This window comes from Biomphalaria glabrata, chromosome 9, assembly GCF_947242115.1.
Source record: "Biomphalaria glabrata chromosome 9, xgBioGlab47.1, whole genome shotgun sequence".
In the NCBI taxonomy this organism is placed as follows: Eukaryota; Metazoa; Mollusca; class Gastropoda; family Planorbidae; genus Biomphalaria; species Biomphalaria glabrata.
Window position 1 is genome coordinate 46961381 of NC_074719.1, and position 17637 is coordinate 46979017.

General features: G+C 35.0%; 2 long non-coding RNA genes across 4 annotated transcripts; both read left to right on the forward strand.

The window, feature by feature from the left end:
* The first annotated feature begins 246 nt into the window (after nt 1-246).
* Nucleotides 247-12943, forward strand: LOC129928302 (uncharacterized). Its single transcript, XR_008779891.1, has 3 exons — nt 247-770; nt 11681-11830; nt 12858-12943. It is a non-coding gene; the product is annotated as an uncharacterized LOC129928302 (long non-coding RNA).
* Nucleotides 12944-13506: 563 nt separating this feature from the next.
* On the forward strand, nt 13507-16516 carry LOC129928110 (uncharacterized). 3 transcript variants are annotated; one of them, XR_008779725.1, is made up of 3 exons: nt 13507-13845; nt 14374-14483; nt 15634-16516. It is a non-coding gene; the product is annotated as an uncharacterized LOC129928110 (long non-coding RNA). The 3 variants fall into 3 exon arrangements; XR_008779724.1 differs by having other exon boundaries at nt 13507-13784; XR_008779723.1 differs by having other exon boundaries at nt 13507-14483.
* The last annotated feature ends 1121 nt before the right edge of the window (nt 16517-17637 follow it).

Consider the following 17637-nt stretch of genomic DNA (forward strand, 5'->3'; position numbering starts at 1 on the left):
CGAGATTCGAACCTGGTACTGCAGGTTTCACTAAGGGCCTCTTTTGAATGAATAGATCTACAATTTTCATACTAATAGATAAGATAATAATAATTAATATACAAACAATACTTCAATTCATTTCTTTTATTTCAACAAATAAATGAATGCATATTATGATTTGAATAAATATATCTTTAAAAAATACACTGTCTCACATTTACACATATTTATATATAATTTAACTACTATAATTATGAATGTACACAAATTATTTTTTTTAACACACATTATTTCAAATATTCTAGGTAAACCAGCCTATGTATTAGCTATGTTTAAAATTCATCCCACAACTGCATCTAAGACAGGGGTGGGCAAATTACGGCCCGGGGGCCGGATGTGGCCCAGCGGAATGTTTTATGCGGCCTGCTGACACCTACAGCAGACATGCCTATAGTCCCGCATTATGCGGAAACGGCCCGCAAAATCATCAAAAAAGCTCACATGTTCCGCCGTTCCGCATTCACGATTTTTTGTTCCGCCAAGTCTGAATTTTATCATTATTTATTAATAGTGCGAATTGAAAATACTGAGTGCAAAATAAAATATATATAGGTCTGTGTTTATTGTTTACATTTCATCTACTTCCGGACCCGGTGTGTCCTAAATTTACGAAGAAATGGTTGAAGACTAGATCTAGATCTACATCTAGTTCTAGACATAGATCTCTAGATCTAATGATCTAGTAGTCTAGGTCTAGATATTAGAATTAGATCTATTCTTAGAATCTAGTAAGTGCTAATTAGCCAAATATTCCATTCAAATCCCTTTCTTTTCACGACAATGGCTCTACTACAGTACTCTACTCTACTAGATCTATTATCTATCATCATCTAGATCTAGACCTAGACAATTTAGGAATCTAGTCTTAGTCTAGACTAGGCTACTAGATAGGTCTAGGTCACTAGACTTCTAGATCTAGAATCTAGACTAGATTTAGATTAGAATGAATAGATTTCAATAGATCTAATCTAGTCTAGATTGTTTTTTAGATTTTAGATGATTTTATTTTATTTGATAGATTATCATACTTTCATAGATGAAATAGATCTGACTATTCCAACACTAACTCCTTGAACTGGTTTCTAAGTAATCTAAGAAACTTTCAAAAGGATTTTAAAAAAAAAAACGTTATTAAAGATCTAGACCTAAATTAATTAATTAACTTGACTTAGACTTAGACACAGTAAGTCTAAGGCCTAAATAAGGCTATTAGATCTACTTTTCTTATTACATAGCCTAAATTAGTTTCTAGATCTAGAAGTAGGGCTAGCACTAGATAACTAGATCTAGAAGTAGACTCTAGATCTATCTAGAAATAGACTTAGAAGGTGATAGATCTCTAGATTCTAGATTTCTATGTATCATTATGTAAATTTAGTTCTTAATAAGTCTATTATAGACTATAGAACTATAGATTTAGACATAAATATTTAGATCTCTAATATAATTATTATAATCTGTGTTCTTAGACTTAGAGGAATTATTAGATATAGAACTAGTAGACTCTTAAATTATTTTAGATCTAGAACTATATACAAGATCTAGTGTGACTAGAGTAGAGCCCTAGAATTAGAAAAGGATAGATAATCAAGTAGATCTAGAATAATCTAGACTAGATTTCACTAGATCTAGTCAATAGATTTAGACCTAGTAGTAACAAATAAAAATTGTTTTTTTAGTTTTTGTTCTTTAGGAGGGTTTTTGGGCCAAAGTCTTGTTCGGGTCTCTTGATTTAGAATGCACCATTGAAGGACATGGTCAGCATTCTCTGGTGATGGGCAAGTTTCTCTAGTCCCGACATTTAACTTCCGGACATATATTGTCTCATTCAGTGAACAAGCCTTTTCCTTTGTGGAAACTAAACAAGCATTACTACTGGTCGATTTTGACTGACTGTAATTTGACAGCAGTCACAAGGATAGAAACTAGTAAGCTAGTTCCACAGTTCTGGAACATCATGCATGAGTGTAAAAAGTAAAATACTGCACATTAAGTACAACTGTATATTTGTCAGGATATTTTAATGTAAAATGACAACAGCAATTTGAAAAAAAAATTCGTAAAATTGGTTTAAATAATTGCTAACTCTTGTTGTAATTCCTTAACGTGAAGTGTGGGGAAAAAAAGAAACGTGAATATAATACAGTGTAAATATGAATTAAAAGACATTCTACACAGTTAGCTTAGAGTGTCTCTATAAGTTGTATATAAATATGCGGCCCGCCATTCCCAATTTTTAAAATAATGCAGCCCTCGATACAAAAAGGTTGCCCACCCCTGATCTAAGATATTCATGTACTGTTTTGGATGTTATGTATGTCGACATATCCGATTTGATTTTCTGGCCCAATAAGGAGAGTCTCAGGCCCAAAAAATTTATTTGTACTTATGACAGGAAGATGACAGTAATAAATGACTGTTTTGAAATTTTCATTGAGAGACCTAGCAGCGTTAAAGCACAGGCACAAACCTATTCTTCCTATTAGCACAACACAGTAAAATATCTGATTGGAACTCATTACTTTCAATAAATGAATTAAAAATATTTATACTAAGCTTTATAGTTTCTTTGGATTTAATAGCCTTTAAATTTTTATTTTTAGAAGTGATGTTGTTCACAAGAGAATCAAATTTAACTTTTTGTTTTTTAATGAGGTGATATCAATCTCAGAAACCTTAGTTGGCAAAACTTTTTTAAGCTCTGATGGATTTATCCAGTAAGATAATAAGCCTGTAACTGTCTTACTCTCTTTTAGCCTGGTGTTGGCTTCCAGCATAAATAAAGTGTCTGCCACATTTCTTCTTCTTCTTCATCGTTCTCATTGTTATGTTGGAGTGTTCATATGACTAGACCAGTACATGAGATGAACTGCGCAGTGGTTTCCAAATCAGGGAGCTCTCCATATAGTTTTCTTTCTATTGGGGTGATTTGGGGCCAATGTCTTATACAGGCCTCTTGGTAGAGAGAGCAGTTTTGGAGGACGTGGTCGGCATTTTCTGGTGATACTCCACATGGGCAGATTTCACTGGTTCCAATTTTGAGCTTCCGGAACATGTGTTGTCGCATTCTGTTGTGTCCGGTCCTGAGTCGAAAGATTAGACGTTGGTCTTGTCGGGATAGCTTATAGTAAGCGTCATCTTTCTTGTGATTTGGATGGGAGCTCGTCCATTTCTCATTTATTTTATCTACAATTAATTTCTTCATTTCTTCTGGATAGAGTGCAGAGTTTACTTGTGAGTTTGTTCTCCCACTCTTGGCGAGTTTGTCAGCCTTCTCATTTCCTGCTAGTTGTATGTGAGCTGGTATCCATTGAATAACAGTTTTTTTGCTGTTGTTGTTGAGCTTTGTAAGTGCTGTTCTGAGGTTTTTAATATGAGGGGAATCAGAGTTTTGCAAGCTTTGGAGGGTTGTTTTCACGTCTGTTAGAAAGACAATCTGACTGTGGGGGGAACTTGGATGATTTGCTAACATGGTAGCAGCTAGTGCTAGTGCTTCCCTTTCTGCTCTGTGACTGTCAGAGAACTCTCCAGTTGCAATGGATTTTTCTATTTTTCCTCCATCTGGCCATTCGATAAGTATTCCAGCTCCTCCATTTGTGGTGGCTTTATGGGATGAGCCATCCGTGTAAACTCTGATCCACTGATTGCTAGGGTAATTGGTATGTAGAAAACAGTTCACTATTTCCTTGAGCTCTGATGGTCTGTAATCAGATTTTCTTTTTATGTTTTCAATATGGTCCCTTATAGTAGGAAGAGGGCTTTCGTCCCAGGGTAGAGATTCATTATAGTGTATTGAGGATTCCAGAGTAATTTTTTCAAGTTGGTGTTTCTTTTTTAGGTTTAGAGATTCCTGTATGAAATTGGTCCTTTTGAGACATTTTTTTGTGCCAGTTTTGTGGATTTTTGTTCTGAGTGGGTGCCTCTCCAAGGTTTCCAATTTAGTGAATTGGGAAAGGATTTTTATTTCTCTTCTTTTATCCAGAGAGATCAGGGCAGCGGTTTCCTCCATAGCTCTTATGGGTGTTGTTTTGATTGCTCCTGTCATTATCCTTTGACCAATATTTTGAACCTTGTCTATTTTTCTTAGGTTGGTTTGGGCTGCTGAGCCCCATGCTGTGGCACCATACATATCTTACATAACTGGTATAGGCCTTTTTCAGGATGTTGTGATTAGCTCCCCAATCTGTGCCAGCTAATTTTTTCAAGAGGGATAGTCTCTGGATGCCTTTACTCTGTGTTTTATCTATTTGGTTTTTCCAGGTTAGTCTCGGGTCATATGTGACTCCAAGATAAGTAGGGCTGTCATTTTTTTCTAAAGCTTCCAAATCTAATGTTAATTTTATTGTTTGTTGTTTTGTTGACAGTGAGAATATGGTATATGTGGTCTTTTTTGTGTTGATGGACATGCCCCAGTCTTTGGACCAATTATTGAGTTTATCAAGAGCATCTTGTAATCGAAATTTCGATGTTCCTACATATTCTTCTGTGCTAATTATGGCAAGGTCATCTGCATACATGCTGCTTTTAACTTTTCTAGGTAGGTTTTGATTTAGATCGTTTATGAATATTAGGAAAAGTGTTGGGGATAGGACTCGTCCTTGGGGGACGCCATTTTTTATACCCACTGTGTGGCTTCTTTGTCCTTGCATGCAAACTAAGGCTTTTCTATTATTTAGGTATTCCTTTATCCAGTTGTACATTCTTTGGGATATGTGATGCTGGATTAGCTTGAGCAAGAGACCTTGTTCTCAGACTTTGTCAAATGCTTTTTCTTAAGTCAACCCACACAATTGTTGTTGGTTTCTTTTCTCGAAAGCCGTCTTCTATTTCTTGTGTGATGAAGGCAATTTGATCTTCTGTTGATCTGCCTTTTCTAAGCCAGCCTGGGCTTCAGTGAGTAGGTTATTTGACTCAAGGATCCATGTCTGCCACATGAGTGCAGGACTCACCAAGTCCAACTATACAAGAACAGTGGGCGAATAGAATAATACCATCTTGACTTATTACTATCCAGGGCTGCAGTACATGCTAACCACTGAGAGTGAAGACCTATTAAAAAGAAAAAAAAATTATTTAAAATACCTGTACATATCAAGACATTGGATCATATACATGTAAATACCTTTGAATATCAAGATATTAACTATAATATAACAATATTTATTACTTACCTTTGCTAGTGGTTTAAAAGCCATAACATCTTGAACCCAACCATCTAGGAACTGGTTGTAAGCTGCTAAACTCTTGTAAGCCTGTAGACATTTTCAAAAGTAAAAATAGCAATAACATTTTAATAATTGATTTAGAACTCTTGTAATATAAAGAATTGGTTGGACTTCGAAGCATCCTAAAAATATAGAAATTCAAAACCCTAGTTTACACCAAAAATTCAATTGAGACTAGTGAAGTGCTTCAGCCGCAACAGCCAAAAGGTTTGGGCTAAGGTGTAATTAGCTTCAAATCTTAAAAGAGCATTTGAAAGTTGTGAAAGAAACACAGATCTAGGACCATTAGATTTATCAACAAGTTACTAGTCTTGATGAGCCTAGTCCTAAAATAAACTTTAAAAAGTCTTCAGCCTGGATAGTAAAGTTTTCTTTGGTTTAGATGCTAGATCTGATCTATATAATACTAGTATCTAATAATAAGTAACTATTATCTGTAACTATAGTCCAAATATATCTTGTGCAGAGATGTGTTTAATGAGCGCCTAAAGGCAGCACTGAAAAACTCCCAGATACCCCTCCCCTCCGGTCCACCAATGAGATTGGACCATAGCGCTCTGAGCATGCTATAACTATAAGCATGAAAGTAGTGCTACATAAAAGCTAAATTTATTTATCTTATCAAGTGACCTAGAAGTGAAGACTAGATCTAGCTATATCTATTAGATAAAAATTAAGTTTCATATGCTTAAAATATGCAGCAACAGAGAGATGTAGATTTTAGATGTTATCTAGATTTTCTAGATCTATTCTATAGAGTCTAGATGAGATCTAGAATGACCTACTAAGCCTAAGCATTATGTAGGCTAGACTCTAGATCTAGTCACACTTTAATCTGAGACATCATCCAGATTTTGTATATAATATATCTATGAAGCCATAGATCTACATCTAGAATACTAGATCTTGAAGGCTTGAGTAGAGAGTAGATCTCTATCACAATCTATGTAGGCCTACATTATATGTTACAACAATGTTGATCTAGCTCTAGACCAGTGTTTCTCAAACTTTTTTGTCTGCCGGCACAGTAAACAAACTACAAAAATTTCGCGGCACACCACGAAGAGCAACAGATGTTTTATAATAAAAAGAAAAAAAGATTTTGCCTGTTTTTCAGTATTATGTTTAATGTGAATGTTGTGCCTGTTTTTGAGAGCAAATGCGATCTAATCGAGGCTCCAAAGTCGACAAACAAACTCGCATTTCATCGTCTATTGTAAGAAGTCTCTCTCTTTTCTTAGATTTGATTTCAGTCAGTGCTGAAAATCCAAACTCACAAAACCATAAAGATGTAAATGGAAGAACAATTATTTTGATTGCTTTTAAATTGATTACAGGATATAACTTGTTGATTGAAATCCAAAACACATCCAAGCTTTCTCGGAAAACTTGACTTAAGAATTGCATCGTTTTTTAAATCATTGAGCTGCTCTTCTTCTTTAGTTGTAAAATTTGTAGCTTCATTGTTTCCAAATGGAGAGTTGACCCATTTATATTCATTACTTCAAACTGTTGAGAAGTAATGCTGCAATGTTGACTGCAGGTGTTTCAAAGTGTCCAGAATTTCGGGGGTGATTTCTTTATTTGAAGCAGATTCATTGTAAGTAGGAAAGCAGTCCTTTCGTGATTTTACTTTGCCACAAAGACAATCAATTTTAACCAAATGATATTAGTTTTGATGATGCAATGATGATGGTTTCCGATGGTCCTTGAAGACTTCAATTCAATGAATTTAATTTGTCAAATAAATCAGAGAGAAATGTCACCTTAACCCACCAAATCTCGTCATGAATAGAAAATCCAAAGTCTTTTTTTTTTTTCAGCCTCCAAGAATGAAATCAGCTCAGCCTTGAGTTGGATGACACCCTTTAACACTTTTCCCCTGGAGAGCCAACGAATGTTGGTGTGATACAGGAGACATTAGTAGTCTGAATCCATTGCTTCACAAAGCTCTGAGGAAAGTCAGAATGCAAGCGGTCGAGATTTGAGGAAGTTTACAACTTCAATCACTTGATCCAGAACAGACATCAAATATTTGAAGGCAAGAGCTTCTCTGTGGATCATGCAGTGAACAACTAATACATTTGGATTTTCTTGACGCACAAGAGTGAAGAATCCCTTTCTAATTCCCTGCATGGAAGGACAGCCATCGGTGCAAACGCTGACACAGTTTGTCTCCACTGTACTTTGAATAGCAAAATGTTTTCGTTCACCACTTAAATTCGCCTTTGGTCGTAGTTGGTAAGTCTTTGCAAAATAAGAATTTGTTGACACATTTTTCATCCTTTATGAACTGAATAAAAGCTAACAACTGGGCTTTGCACTAATGTCAGTGGATTCATCCACTTGAAGGGACCACAACAGAGACAGTTCATCGTCAGTCATTTCGAAGTGTTCGAAGATTTGATCTTGTAAATCTGACAATAAGTCTTCAATTCTGCGCAAGATAGTACTATTTGACAAAGGAACTTTTTTAACTTTTTCGGCAGCATCGGGTCCAAGGATAGTTTCAACAACTATTGCTAAAGCTGGTGCAATGACTGATTCAGCCTCTGTGTGTTCTTTCTTGCATTTGCTAATAACTGAACAACCTTATAAATTGCAATTAATCCCTTTTCTGAAAGCTTTAGGTAGTTCGTAAGTTTCTTAGCTTGTTTATTTTGTTGAGCCCTGATGTTTTCGAAGTATTCCTTCAGTTGCGCTTTTACAGCTGGATGTTTTGTTTCCAAGTGTCTCTTCAATTTGCTTGGAACAAGCGCCTCATTCAACAGAGCTGAATTGCAGATCAGACAGAATGACAATGGAGAATCTTCAGGTCCTGAAGATATGAAACCATATCCGATGTAATCTTCTTTGTACCTTTGTTTGGTTCCATGCTTTTCATTGAACGCTTTCGCAGTTTCATTCTTACCAACGTATTTCTCCATGGATAACAATGATTAAGGCTTAGTAATAATTTGTTATTATTAGCATACACCTACAAAATTTACATGAAACACATCGCTTATTATTATCGTTACCAATATAAGAACTGCTGAGCGTCTGCTAAGGCGGCCTACATTTGAGTCATTATAATAATATATGTATAGTGGACAACTCCATAACCTGAAGAGCTAACACCCCTTTCCGTCATAATGTAGCGATCCACTACTATTACTGGTCGTTGCAAGCTGGGATGTCGTTACAAGGTAAAATAAAAATTTAATAGTAGGCAAACCTGTGTAACGCTGCACGTGTGGCATTCTGAAAACTCCTCGGCACACCTGCAAATCTTCGGCGGCACACAGTTTGAGAAACACTGCCCTAGACAATAATAAATATTGACTATTCAATCTGATTCTACATTTATGTCAAACAATATTATGAATATAGTATAGATGTCTAGATATGCTAACTTAAATAGTTAGAATATAGATCTAGAATCTAGTCTAGATTAGTTATTAGTAGATCTAGATCTAATCTAGGTCCAACAATAAAATTGATTCGGAATACCTTGAATTCATCCTTTGTGATTGTGTAAGCACTTTCAGTAGAACAAGATTATAAGTGAAGAGATCTGGATAACACAAGGAGGGCAGCAAATCATTTTCTTTATTACGCTGGCTTGCTTTCAAAGTGTAAGAATTAATATTTGTTTCTGACTATATCATTCTTTGCTCGACTTATCCATGGTAAGTGCCTAAAAGCTTGTGTTGACTGTGCATAGAAACCAGATTTTTACCAACAATATGTCTGCCGTGCCCTGATCACATGACTATGTCTACCTACCTAAAGGTTCCTGATGTGATGGGGAAGGTAAAGGCGGCTGGTTGTTGTGCTGGCAACCTCATTAACCATGGGCCACAGAAACAGATGACCTTTACATCCTCAGCCCCCTAGATTGTAAGGTCTGAAAGGGGAACTTTACTTTGATTTACTTTAGTGGGAAAAAAAAAGTTTCTTCTTCCCTTTTTTATTCATTAAACACTGTTTTCTTTTCACTCAAAGAACTTGTAGGACTACTTTTAGCCTAATCAATTTGATGGAGGCGTGGTGGCTGAGTGGTAAAGCTCTTGACTTCCATACTGGGGGTCCCTGCTATGAATCCTAGTGAAGACTGGGATTTCTAATTTCTTCTTCTTTGGGCACCTCTGAGTCCTCCCAGCTCTAATGCCCAATCCATGGTTCAACAAATTTAAAGATCTTACATGGCAGTATGAATAAAATGACAGTCTATAAAGTCAACTAAAAAAAAGTGAAATTGTACAAGATATAAAATGGAAATATTAATTTGGAGCAAGTCACAACATTTTGAAATAGAAATGTACCAGCTACAACTCGCTAGATGCAGTGGATACAAAATCACAAAATTTTGAAATAGAAATGTACCAGCTACAACACGCTAAATGCAGTAGATACCAAATCACAACATTTTGAAATAGAAATGTACCAGCTACAACACACTAGATGAAGTGGATACCAAATCACATCAGTGTAACTGGCAACTCAGATGTAGACTTCTTGGACAACCAGGGAAGGCTAACACCAACCACCTAGCAGGCTGTGAGCTTCAATCAGCTAATTACATTTTGAAAAAGAAATTTACCAGCTACATCACTCTAGAACACAGGACTCTACAACATAGGATTCAGCAGTCAATTCTACAGAAAATAGACAAAGTAAAAAAGTAAAACAAAAACCTAACTCCAAACAATAAAAACAACAACCTTCAAAGCAATGGAAGAGATCAGTTTTTCCCTGGTTTCTCTGGACAAAATAAGAGAAATAATAATCCTTACTCAGTTTACTAAAATGGAAACCTAAGAGAGCTTCCCACTCAAAACTTAAACCCACAAGTCTGGCACTCAAAATTAACTGAAAATACCTCATTTCATACGAGAATCTCAAACAAAGAAACACTGCTTATAAAATATAATTTATGAATTAGTTAAACAGTGCAATGACTCTCTTCCCTGGGACCTAAGCTCTCTTTCTGCTATAACCAAAAAAAAATCTTATCACAATCAGAAAGATCTCAAGGAAGAAATCTAATATACCAATAACCAGTGGGTCAATTATACAGATGGCTCATCTCAAGAATCCACCGGTAACGGAGGAGATGTCTTATGCAATGAATGGCTCAATTGAGAAAGATTAGAAAAGTTAATAGCCACTGGCGATCTCTCAGACAGCCACTGAGCAGAAAGGGGAGTATTAGAACCAGCAGCTACCACACTAATCAACCATCCACCTGTGAACAGCCAGATTTTCTTTCTAAGGAATACCAAAAACATTTCTTTCCTATCTTTCAAAAAATCTGATGTCTCCTCTATCAAACAAGTCAAGACAGCTCTTATAAATCTCAACAATAATAGCAAAAAAACTGTTCTCCAATGGATCCCAGGCACACTTTCGTATAGAGGAGATGAACAAGCTGACACTGCCAAAATGGGAGAATAAGTAAGCAGTCTTAAATTCCATGGAAGGTGCAGTGGCTAAGCGGTAAAACACTTGGCTACTGAACTGGGGTGCAGGGTTCGAATTCTGGTAAGACTGGGGTTTTTAATTTCACGATCTTTGGGCGCCTCTGAGTCCACCTAGCTCTAATGGGTACCTGACATTAATTGGGGAAAAGTAATGACAGTTGGTCATTCTGCTGGCCACATGACACCCTCGTTAACAGTAGGCCACAGAAACAGATGAGCTTTACATCATCTGCCCTATAGACCACAAGGTCTGAAAGGGGTACTTTACTTTTTCTTTTCTTAAATTCCACTATATCCGGAAGAGAAAAAGAAAAAGAGAGTAGTATAAACCAAAAATATAACAGTTGTTGCTCAAACATCAGGATCAAGGATGCATGTTACATTCTATCAGGACACAGTCAATGAATTATTTTTCACCTTTGAATAGGGCACAACATAATGAGTTAACACTTATTCTGGATGTTGAAACCAGTGAAACATGCCTTGTAGAGTTCCTCCAAAGAACATATTGCCTTGTTTTATCGTGAGACCCAAACAAAATACTGGCCCCCAGCAGTCCTTTAGAATAAAAATTGTATGGAAAGCTGCCTGATCTGAAAAGAATGGAGTTCGTCTTCGATATATATATATATATATATATATATATATATATATATATATATATATATATATATATATACAGGATGTAATATTTAAGTTAAACTTTTGTCACACAGTCTCATATTTGTTTATATTGACTTTAGTATTCACATTTATTCAAATAAAATAGCTGTATATATTCTACATTTATCCTTAAAATGTTGTGCACTTTTGGTCACTAGTTCAAAAGTTTGCTGTGTTAAAGGCTATAACTAGGCCTACTCATGTGGCTCACATTGAGTTAAAATCAGACATTGTAATCCTTTTTGTGTGTGTCTACATCCTCTTATTGTTTATTTGTGTTTTCAGGTGGCGATTTTATTGTTTACCATGGAGTTGTCTACTTTTCAAATTTTACTGACCAAGTTTTTTACAGTGACTGATCCATCAGCAGTTTCCGAAGCAGTAACTGATATCTCAAAAAAATATTGCTTTGCTGATGGTGTCTGGTCACCCTAGGTAATCTTTCTCTTTTTCTTTTAATATGTAAAGAAAATTATATGTATGTATTTTTTTTATATAGAAATGGATACTTTTTGTCTAAGGTGGATACTATTTGTCTAAGGTGGATACTGTTTGTCTAAGGTGGATGTGTTTGACCATGGTGGATAAAACAGAGCTTGATCTTTGCAGAAGCTGTAGAACACCTTTCCACCATGGGAACCATAAATTTAAATGAAAGTGTTCAGATTTTATCCATGATCACCTGTCCAAAGATTTGAAGTATCACACTCAATGATCTATTTAAACAAATAAAAAGAACTCTACTGTTTAACCACAAATCTTAATGAAATTTGCAAAGACCTTCACATAATCCCTGTTGGTTTTTATTATCTTTTTAATATGTTTAATTTGTTGATTTTTACTTGAAAAATTTGTAGTTTTGGATACTGGATAGACAACACACATACCCACATTCTCATTATAAAATCATTAGTTTCTACTTTTGGACATTATGACAAATAATATAATCCATTAGCTTTGTGGCGGTATTAAAATGCCCTATAAAAAGGAACTTGATTCAAGAAACACAAGGAAGGGAAAAGAGAAATCTATTGTACATAAGTAAGAAGTAATGGGATGCAGTATGCACAGTGGATATTAATTTAAAAAAAGTAAAGTTTACCTTTCAGACCTTGCGATCTATGGAGCAAATGATGTCAAGGTTATGTTTCTATGGCTAGTGGTTAATGAGCAGGTCGTCATGTGTCCAGCACAATGACTAACCGCCTTAATTTTCACCACCTAAAATCAGTTACCCATTAGAGTTGGGTGACTGAGGGGCACCCTAAAAATTCAAAATCCCAATCTTCATTTAGGTTCAAACCCAGGACCCCATTGTTTTCCTATGAGGTACACAAATCATTTAGCCGACAAAAAAATCAAAATATTGATATAGAAGCGAAATGAAAAATGACTGAGCTTTTGGCCCATGACTTTGAAATGCTAATATTTAATATCTATGTAAACTTGTTTATGTTTGCAGAGGATCAACAGGATTTGTTCATTGAAAGACACTTGAAGATGTAGGCAGTTAAAGCAAAAGGACTTCTTGCAATGTTTGTTTCAAGGTAATGTTTTATAGACATAACATTTAGCATCCTTTTTATTTATGAAAGCAGTAAAAGAGTTTTTTTTCTTTTCTGAAGGGGGGGGGGATTTTTGTGTAATTCTGTTTGTGGTAAAAAAAAAAAATAAAGTTCCCCTTTCCAATCTTTTGTCTATAGGGCAGATGATGTAAAGGTCATCTGATTCTGTGGCCTATGGCTAACGAGGGTGTCATGTGGCCAACAAAATGACCAACTGCCTTTACTTTTTCCCCAACTAATGTCAGGTACCCATTAGAGCTGGGATTCATACCCTGGACCCCCAGTTCAGAAGCTAAGCGCCTTACCACTCAGCCACCGCACCTCCCTGTTTGTGGTAATCAGGCTATTTTATCTTGATAGGCTATAAATATAAGTGTAAAATATTTTTTAATGTGTATAAGATGCATCTCCAGATAAAGGTGCTACAACTGACCAAATTAAAAAAAATTCATATGTAAAGATAAACTAAATCATGAATAGTGATGTGCCTTTAGAACTGTTTCATGGGAGAAAAACATCTAAAATCATTTTTTTTTCCGCAGGACCAGACTCAAGAGAATTCGACAACATATGTATCAGAAGATCAAAATCAGAAACTGAAATCTGCCCATGTAGAGTGTCACCAGAGAATGTTGACCATCTCCTCCAAAATTGCTCTCTTTACCAAGAGGCTGTACATGACACTGGCCCCAAAACACCCCAATAGAAAGAAAACTATATGGAGAGTTCCCTGATTTGGAAATCACTGCAAAAATAATCTCATATACTGGTCCAGTCATCTGAATGCTCCAATAAAAAAATGAGAAGGAAGAAGAAAGAAGATTGTATGTACCATTTTTGTTTGAGGATGGGGAGAAAAGTGATCTTAGAATTCAAACACCAAAAGTATGTGTCTTTATGAATTCAATGTAATTGATACTGGGCTTTTTGGGCTGAAAATAAAATGCAAAAAATTTTATTGGACTTGCAGAAAAAAAAAGAGTTTTTAGCCAAAATAAACAATGTATAGCCTGAGAACAAATCAGGGGGAAGAACCAAGGGTAATGCTAGTATACTATAGAAGTATCTTTTTTTATCCTTGCAACTTCACTGATGCATAACAGTGTCACAAACTGTTTGTTAATGTGATATGAAACATAATTTTTTTATTTTTTTTGTTACACATATAATCACTCTAAAAAAATTATTTCTAAAATAGATAACTGTCTCTAGTAACCTGCTAGTGGACCATGACCAACCTTTTTCTATCTTGCTTTGTATGTTATAAACTTTCCTAGATTTGACTTTAAATTGTTGATCTAGACATGTCAGTTATGCTATAGGCTACTTTTAATTGCATATGTTAGACAAAAATTGTGAAAACAAGAGTACATAACATTTTCTAAAGAAATTTTCAATATTTTGCATTTTGAGGGGAGCAACATGGCTATTGAAAAGCAGAGACCATACAAACCTCATTAGATGAAGAGTTTTATTTTGTTGGTAAAGTCCTTGGTTTTGAGCCAGCAGAGAAACATAGAAAGGTAATTTGTCAACATTTCAGATTTATCACTTATAGAAAAGCAGAAAAGCTTTGATGGGCAGCATCTCTGTTGACCCAATGATCCATCCAACTTATGAAACAAGTGATGGTGAAGATGTTCATTACAGTGCTAATGTCTGGGAACACTTAAAGACTTACATTTTTAGTTCATGCTTTTCAAAATTTGGTGATGAAAGCTGAATTGAAGCCTTCATCTCTGGCCAATAGTCATGCTGTTTATTATTGCTGGTATTATTATTGCTTTTGATTAGCACAACTTCCATGCTCCTATAGCAAGCACAGTGCATTCTGGGTCAATATCTTTTGTTGAGATATGGGGGGATATGGAGGATATCTGTGAGTCCTTCCATTAGGTTCTTAGCAAGCACAACTTCCATGCTCCTATAGCAAGCACAGTGCATTCTGGGTCAATATCTTTTGTTGATATATGAGGGGGGGGAGGATATCTGTGAGTCCTTCCTTTAGGCTCTTAGCATGCACAACTTCCATGCTCCTATAGCAAGCACAGTGCATTCTGGGTCAGTATCTTTTGTTGACATATGAGGGGATATGGAGGATATCTGTGAGTCCTTCCTTTAGGTTCTTAGCAAGCACAACTTCCATGCTCCTATAGCAAGCACAGTGCATTCTGGTTCAAGATCTTTTGTTGACATAAGAGGGGGGGGGGGAGGATATCTGTGAGTCCTTCCTTTAGGCTCTCAGCAAGCAAATCAAATCCATTAAAAATACATAGTTTACAATGTGATTTCAATTTAAGCTCTCCTCACTTAGATAGTCAAGCAGTTTATAGCTTAGCATTTATACATTCAGTTTACAGCTTAGCATTTATTTATTTGGTTTAAAGCTTAGCCTTTATACATTTATTTTATAGCTTAGCATTTATACATTCAATTTATAGCTTAGAATTTATTTATTTGGTTTAAAGCTTAGCTTTTATACATTTATTTTATAGCCAAGCATTTATACATTCAGTTTATAGCTTAGAATTTACTTATTCAGCTTATGACTTAGCATTTATACATTAAGTTTATCACTTAGAATTGTACTCAGTTTATAGCTTAGCCTTTATACATTCAGTTTATAGCTTAACATTTATACATTATCTGATCAACAAATATTTATTCTTTCAGCTCTATTTTGACAATATATAAAGAGTGACTTTAGCTCAACTCCTCACCAAGCTTTACAGTCTGTGACATTTTTTTGGTAAAACTTTTAATCAGATTTATGTGTGTATACTTAATTATGTTAACTACATTTATCAAGAATACTCAATTCATAAAAAGAAGCTGCTTTAAAGGATTAAAGATAACTTTGACCCTTTTGAGAAAACAAATTTAAACACAAGATTTTGAATTAATTTTGTAATTCTTTTATATTTTTTTTTTCTGAAAGCCACATAACGACACAAGTATTTATTCAAGGTTTTGAATGTATGGTATACTGTTAGGTTTAGTATTGAGTCATTCAGTAAATTGTTTTTGTTTTGTGGTTTTTTATAAATTAATAAATTGAAGTTTATATAATGTGTTATGCTTATATGTATGATTTTTTTTACTGATCTAAAGAAAGAAACTTGAGGATTTTAATTTTTATTCCTTTTGAAACATGTAAGGAATATTAGAACATTGGTTGGCAACATTATTAGTGTAAAAATGTATTTCACTTAGTAGCCAAGAATGCTTATAACTGAGATGACATCAGTAATTGTGGTTAACAAGGGTGCCATGTTGTCAGCACAATAACCAACCGCCTTTACTTTTCCTAACTCATATCAGGTACCCATTAGAGCTGGGTGGACTCAAAGGCACCATAAGGATCCCAAAATTAAAATACCCGTCTTCACTAGGATTTGAACCCAGGGTCCTCCTGTTTGGAAGTCAAGTGCTTTACCACTCAGCCACATGCCTCCGTTAAAGGCTAGATTTTGTGACAATTATTTTTAGGAGAGAGAATGATGTATGCACAAAGTTGTAGCTTTTTTTTATTTTTATTAAATTTATTTGTATTTAACCACTGACTTATTCATCTCTGAATTGTCCAATTTAAGTTTGTAATCAGTTAGTGTTGACCTTGGCTTGATAGGCTAAAAGGATTAACAATAATAATAATAATAATTATAGCTTGTATGTAGTGCTACTTTCATGCTTACAGCATGCTCAGAGTGCTGTGTTCCAATCTTATGTGTAGACCAGTAGGGGGGGGGGATTTGGGAGAGGGTTTTCCGTGCTGCCTTCGGGTACTCTGCTTGAGTCGTGTGTTGAACCTAGAGTCACCTTGATAGGTAGCCGAGCCAAGCCAAGTTCAAGCATACTTAGCCTCTTGACCACGCCTCCACATTGAAATTAAATTGTAAATGTTAAATATTTTTAAAAATTTAATACAGAATTTGATATTTATGAAATATTTAATACAGAATTTGATATTGATGAAAAATTTAATACAGAATTTGATATTGATTACAAAAAATAATACAGAATTTGATATTGATACCTGATACCATTTCATTTGTGTGTGTGTTTCCAATAATAAAAAAATAACAAAAAATAATACAGAATTTGATATTGATACCATTTCATTTGTGTGTGTGTGTGTTTCCAATAGTATTTCTATGAATGTACAATTTATTCTCTAGATAAAGATTCATTTTCTGTTTTGTAAAGCAGCTCTCAATCCTCAGTGTTATGAACATAATGATAACAGAGTCGAAAACCATGTCAGTTTAGTCTGGCTTTAATACACTGAATGACTACACAACACACATTTTGTGAACACATTCTTACGGACGAGTTACAATCACATGTAAACATAAGAACGAAAACCGATACAGCATATAATTTTCATAAGTGAAATTCTAAATTTACTGAACTAAACAGACTTCTAATTCAAAAACAGACTTCAGCTTCACAGAACAGACTTCTATTTCACAGAACATTCTACTTCACAGAACAGACTTCTATTTCACAGAACATTCTACTTCACAGAACAGACTTCTATTTGACAGAACATTCTACTTCACAGAACAGACTTCTATTTCACAGAACATTCTACTTCACAGAACAGACTTCTATTTGACAGAACAGGCAAGGATAATAGAAGAAGAGATGTTAGTTTGTTAGTTCAACACTTTCAAT